Source organism: Phyllobates terribilis, unplaced genomic scaffold (genome assembly GCF_046119375.1).
Source record: "Phyllobates terribilis strain yellow unplaced genomic scaffold, ASM4611937v1 Scaffold_20__1_contigs__length_20440879, whole genome shotgun sequence".
Classification (NCBI taxonomy): Eukaryota; Metazoa; Chordata; class Amphibia; order Anura; family Dendrobatidae; genus Phyllobates; species Phyllobates terribilis.
Window position 1 is genome coordinate 12,475,452 of NW_027362780.1, and position 7,390 is coordinate 12,482,841.

The following is a 7,390-nucleotide window of genomic DNA, read 5'->3' on the forward strand; positions in this document are numbered from 1 at the left end:
AGCATATGTTAAAACAACATAAATACAATTTAATAAAGCATAAGATAAAACAACATGAATATAATTTAGTAAAGCATAAGATAAAACAACATAATACAATTTAATAAAGCATAGGACAAAACAACATAAATACAATTTAATAAAGCATAGGATAAAACAACATAAATACAATTTAATAAAGCATATGATTAAACAACATAAATACAATTTAATAAAGCATAGGATAAAACAACATAAATACAATTTAATAAAGCATAGGATAAAACAACATAAATACAATTTAATAAAGCATAGGATAAAACAACATAAATACAATTTAATAAAGCATAGGATAAAACAACATAAATACAATTTAATAAAGCATATGATTAAACAACATAAATACAATTTAATAAAGCATAGGATAAAACAACATAAATACAATTTAATAAAGCATAGGATAAAACAACATAAATACAATTTAATAAAGCATAGGATAAAACAACATAAATACAATTTAATAAAGCATAGGATAAAACAACATAAATACAATTTAATAAAGCATAGGATAAAACAACATAAATACAATTTAATAAAGCATAGGATAAAACAACATAAATACAATTTAATAAAGCATAGGATAAAACAACATAAATAAAATTTAATAAAGCATAGGTTAAAACAACATAAATACAATTTAATAAAGCATAGGACAAAACAACATAAATAAAATTTAATAAAGCATAGTTTAAAACAACATGAATACAATTTAATAAAGCACAGTATAAAACCACAGAAATACAATTTAATAAAGCATAGGATAAAAGAACATGAATACAATTTAATAAAGCATAGTATAAAACAACATAAATACAATTTAATAAAGCATAGGACAAAACAACATAAATACAATTTAATAAAGCATAGGTTAAAACAACATAAATAAAAGTTAATAAAGCATAGGATAAAACAACATAAATACAATTTAATAAAGCGTAGGATAAAACAACATGAATACAATTTAATAAAGCATAGGATAAAACAACATAAATACAATTTAATAAAGCATAGGTTAAAACAACATAAATACAATTTAATAAAGCATAGGCTAAAACTACATAAATACAATTTAATAAAGCCTAGGATAAAACAAATTAAATACAATATAATAAAGCAAAGTATAAAACAACATAAATTCAATTTAATAAAGCATAGGATAAAACAACATAAATACAATTTAATAAAGCATAGGTTAAAACAACATAAATACAATTTAATAAAGCATAGGATAAAACAATATAAATACAATTTAATAAAGCATAGGACAAAACAACATAAATACAATTTAATAAAGCATATGTTAAAGCAACATAAATACAATTTAAAAAAGCATAGGATAAAACCACATAAATACAATTTAATAAAGCATAGGACAAAACAACATAAATAAAATTTAATAAAGCATAGTTTAAAACAACATGAATACAATTTAATAAAGCACAGTATAAAACCACAGAAATAGAATTTAATAAAGCATAGGATAAAACAACATAAATACAATTTAATAAAGCATAGGATAAAACAACATAAATACAATTTAATAAAGCATAGGATAAAACAACATAAATAAAATTTAATAAAGCATAGGTTAAAACAACATAAATACAATTTAATAAAGCATAGGACAAAACAACATAAATAAAATTTAATAAAGCATAGTTTAAAACAACATGAATACAATTTAATAAAGCACAGTATAAAACCACAGAAATACAATTTAATAAAGCATAGGATAAAACAACATGAATACAATTTAATAAAGCATAGTATAAAACAACATAAATACAATTTAATAAAGCATAGGTTAAAACAACATAAATACAATTTAATAAAGCATAGGACAAAACAACATAAATACAATTTAATAAAGCATAGGTTAAAACAACATAAATAAAAGTTAATAAAACATAGGATAAAACAACATAAATACAATTTAATAAAGCGTAGGATAAAACAACATGAATACAATTTAATAAAGCATAGGATAAAACAACATAAATACAATTTAATAAAGCATAGGTTAAAACAACATAAATACAATTTAATAAAGCATAGGCTAAAACTACATAAATACAATTTAATAAAGCATAGGATAAAACAAATTAAATACAATATAATAAAGCAAAGGATAAAACAACATAAATTCAATTTAATAAAGCATAGGATAAAACAACATAAATACAATTTAATTAAGCATAGGTTAAAACAACATAAATACAATTTAATAAAGCATAGGATAAAACAATATAAATACAATTTAATAAAGCATAGGACAAAACAACATAAATACAATTTAATAAAGCATATGTTAAAGCAACATAAATACAATTTAAAAAAGCATAGGATAAAACCACATAAATACAATTTAATAAAGCACAGGATAAAACAACATAAATACAATTTAATAAAGCATAGGATACAACAACATAAATACAATTTAGTAAAGCATAGGTCAAAATAACATAAATACAATTTAATAAAGCATAGGATAAAACAACATAAATATAATTTAATAAAGCATAGGATAAAACAACATAAATTAAAATTTAATAAAGCATAGGTTAAAATAACATAAATACAATTTAATAAAGCATAGGAAAAAAACAACATAAATACAATTTAATAAAGCATAGGATAAAACAACATAAATACAATTTAATAGAGCATAGGATAAAACAACATAAATACAATTTATAAAGCATAGGATAAAACAACATAAATTCAATTTAATAAAGCATAGGATAAAACAACATAAATACAATTTAATAAAGCATAGGTTAAAACAACATAAATACAATTTAATAAAGCATATGTTAAAGCAACATAAATACAATTTAATAAAGCATAGGTTAAAACAACATAAATACAATTTAATAAAGCATAGGATAGAACAACATAAATACAATTTAATAAACCATAGGATAAAACAACATAAATACAATTTAATAAAGCATAGGATAAAACAACATAAATACAATTTAATAAAGCATAGGATAAAACAACATAAATACAATTTAATAGAGCATAGGATAAAACAACATAAATACAATTTAATAAAGCATAGGATACAACAACATAAATACAATTTAGTAAAGCATAGGTCAAAATAACATAAATACAATTTAATAAAGCATAGGCTAAAACTACATAAATACAATTTAATAAAGCATAGGATAAAACAAATTAAATACAATATAATAAAGCATAGGATAAAACAACATAAATTCAATTTAATAAAGCATAGGATAAAACAACATAAATACAATTTAATAAAGCATAGGTTAAAACAACATAAATACAATTTAATAAAGCATAGGATAAAACAACATAAATACAATTTAATAAAGCATAGGACAAAACAACATAAATACAATTTAATAAAGCATATGTTAAAGCAACATAAATACAATTTAAAAAAGCATAGGATAAAACCACATAAATACAATTTAATAAAGCACAGGATAAAACAACATAAATACAATTTAATAAAGCATAGGATACAACAACATAAATACAATTTAGTAAAGCATAGGTCAAAATAACATAAATACAATTTAATAAAGCATAGGATAAAACAACATAAATACAATTTAATAAAGCATAGGACAAAACAACATAAATACAATTTAATAAAGCATAGGTTAAAACAACATAAATAAAAGTTAATAAAGCATAGGATAAAACAACATAAAAACAATTTAATAAAGCATAGGTTAAAACAACATAAATAAAATTTAATAAAGCATAGGATAAAACAAAATACATACAATTTAATAAAGTATAGGATAAAACAACATAAATACAATTTAATAAAGCATAGGTTAAAACAACATAAATACAATTTAATAAAGCATAGGATAAAACAACATAAATACAATTTAATAAAGCATAGGATAAAACAACATAAATAAAATTTAATAAAGCATAGGATAAAACAACATAAATACAATTTAATAAAGCATAGGATAAAACAACATAAATACAATTTAATAAAGCATAGGATAAAACAACATAAATATAATTTAATAAAGCATAGGATAAAACAACATAAATACAATTTAATAAAGCATAGGATAAAACAACATAAATAAAATTTAATAAAGCATAGGTTAAAACAACATAAATACAATTTAATAAAGCATAGGACAAAACAACATAAATAAAATTTAATAAAGCATAGTTTAAAACAACATGAATACAATTTAATAAAGCACAGTATAAAACCACAGAAATACAATTTAATAAAGCATAGGATAAAACAACATAAATACAATTTAATAAAGCATAGGACAAAACAACATAAATACAATTTAATAAATCATAGGATAAAACAACATAAATACAATTTAATGAAACATAGGATAAACAACATAAATACAATTTAATAAAGCATAGGACAAAACAACATAAATACAATTTAATAAAGCATATGTTAAAACAACATAAATACAATTTAATAAAGCATAAGATAAAACAACATAAATACAATTTAATGAAACATAGGATAAAAAACATAAATACAATTTAATAAAGCATAGGACAAAACAACATAAATACAATTTAATAAAGCATATGTTAAAACAACATAAATACAATTTAATAAAGCATAAGATAAAACAACATGAATATAATTTAGTAAAGCATAAATAAAACAACATGAATATAATTTAATAAAGCATAGGTTAAAACAACATAAATACAATTTAAGAAAGCATAGGATAAAACTACATAAATACAATTTAATAAAGCATAGGATAAAACAACATAAATAAAATTTAATAAAGCATAGGATAAAACAACATAAATACAATTTAATAAAGCATAGGATAAAACAACATAAATACAATTTAATAAAGCAAAGGATAAAACAACATAAATACAATTTAATAAAGCATAGGATAAAACAACATAAATTAAAATTTAATAAAGCATAGGTTAAAATAACATAAATACAATTTAATAAAGCATAGGACAAAACAACATAAATACAATTTAATAAAGCATAGTTTAAAACAACATAAATACAATTTAATAAAGCATAGGATAAAACCACAGAAATACAATTTACTAAAGCATAGGATAAAACAACATAAATACAATTTAATAAAGCATAGGATAAAACAACATAAATAAAATTTAATAAAGCATAGGGTAAAACAACATAAATACAATTTAATAAAGCATATGATTAAACAACATAAATACAATTTAATAAAGCATAGGATAAAACAACATAAATACAATTTAATAAAGCATAGGATAAAACAACATAAATACAATTTAATAAAGCATAGGATAAAACAACATAAATACAATTTAATAAAGCATAGGATAAAACAACATAAATACAATTTAATAAAGCATAGGATAAAACAACATAAATACAATTTAATAAAGCATAGGATAAAACAACATAAATAAAATTTAATAAAGCATAGGTTAAAACAACATAAATACAATTTAATAAAGCATAGGACAAAACAACATAAATAAAATTTAATAAAGCATAGTTTAAAACAACATGAATACAATTTAATAAAGCACAGTATAAAACCACAGAAATACAATTTAATAAAGCATAGGATAAAACAACATGAATACAATTTAATAAAGCATAGTATAAAACAACATAAATACAATTTAATAAAGCATAGGACAAAACAACATAAATACAATTTAATAAAGCATAGGTTAAAACAACATAAATAAAAGTTAATAAAGCATAGGATAAAACAACATAAATACAATTTAATAAAGCGTAGGATAAAACAACATGAATACAATTTAATAAAGCATAGGATAAAACAACATAAATACAATTTAATAAAGCATAGGTTAAAACAACATAAATACAATTTAATAAAGCATAGGCTAAAACTACATAAATACAATTTAATAAAGCATAGGATAAAACAAATTAAATACAATATAATAAAGCAAAGGATAAAACAACATAAATTCAATTTAATAAAGCATAGGATAAAACAACATAAATACAATTTAATAAAGCATAGGTTAAAACAACATAAATACAATTTAATAAAGCATAGGATAAAACAATATAAATACAATTTAATAAAGCATAGGACAAAACAACATAAATACAATTTAATAAAGCATATGTTAAAGCAACATAAATACAATTTAAAAAAGCATAGGATAAAACCACATAAATACAATTTAATAAAGCATAGGACAAAACAACATAAATAAAATTTAATAAAGCATAGTTTAAAACAACATGAATACAATTTAATAAAGCACAGTATAAAACCACAGAAATAGAATTTAATAAAGCATAGGATAAAACAACATAAATACAATTTAATAAAGCATAGGACAAAACAACATACATACAATTTAATAAATCATAGGATAAAACAACATGAATACAATTTAATGAAACATAGGATAAACAACATAAATACAATTTAATAAAGCATAGGACAAAACAACATAAATACAATTTAATAAAGCATATGTTAAAACAACATAAATACAATTTAATAAAGCATAAGATAAAACAACATGAATATAATTTAGTAAAGCATAAGATAAAACAACATGAATATAATTTAATAAAGCATAGGTTAAAACAACATAAATACAATTTAAGAAAGCATAGGATAAAACTACTTAAATATAATTGAATAAAGCATAGGTTAAAACAACATAAATACAATTCAATAAAGCATAGGTTAAAACAACATAAATACAAGTTAATAAAGCATAGGATAAAACAACATAAATACAATTTAATAAAGCATAGGATAAAACAACATGAATACAATTTAATAAAGCATAGGATAAAACAACATAAATACAATTTAATAAAGCATAGGTTAAAACAACATAAATACAATTTAATAAAGCATAGGACAAAACAAAATAAATACAATTTAATAAAGCATAGGTTAAAACAACATAAATACAAGTTAATAAATCATAGGATAAAACAACATAAATACAATTTAATAAAGCATAGGCTAAAACAACATAAATACAATTTAATAAAGCATAGGACAAAACAACATAAATTCAATTTAATAAAGCCTAGTTTAAAACAACATAAATACAATTTAATAAGGCATAGGATAAAACCACAGAAATACAATTTAATAAAGCATAGGATAAAACAACATAAATACAATTTAATAAAGCATAGGACAAAACAACATAAATACAATTTAATAAAGCATAGGATAAAACAACATAAATACAATTTAATGAAACATAGGATAAACAACATAAATACAATTTAATAAAGCATAGGACAAAACAACATAAATACAATTTAATAAAGCATATGTTAAAACAACATAAATACAATTTAATAAAGCATAAGATAAAA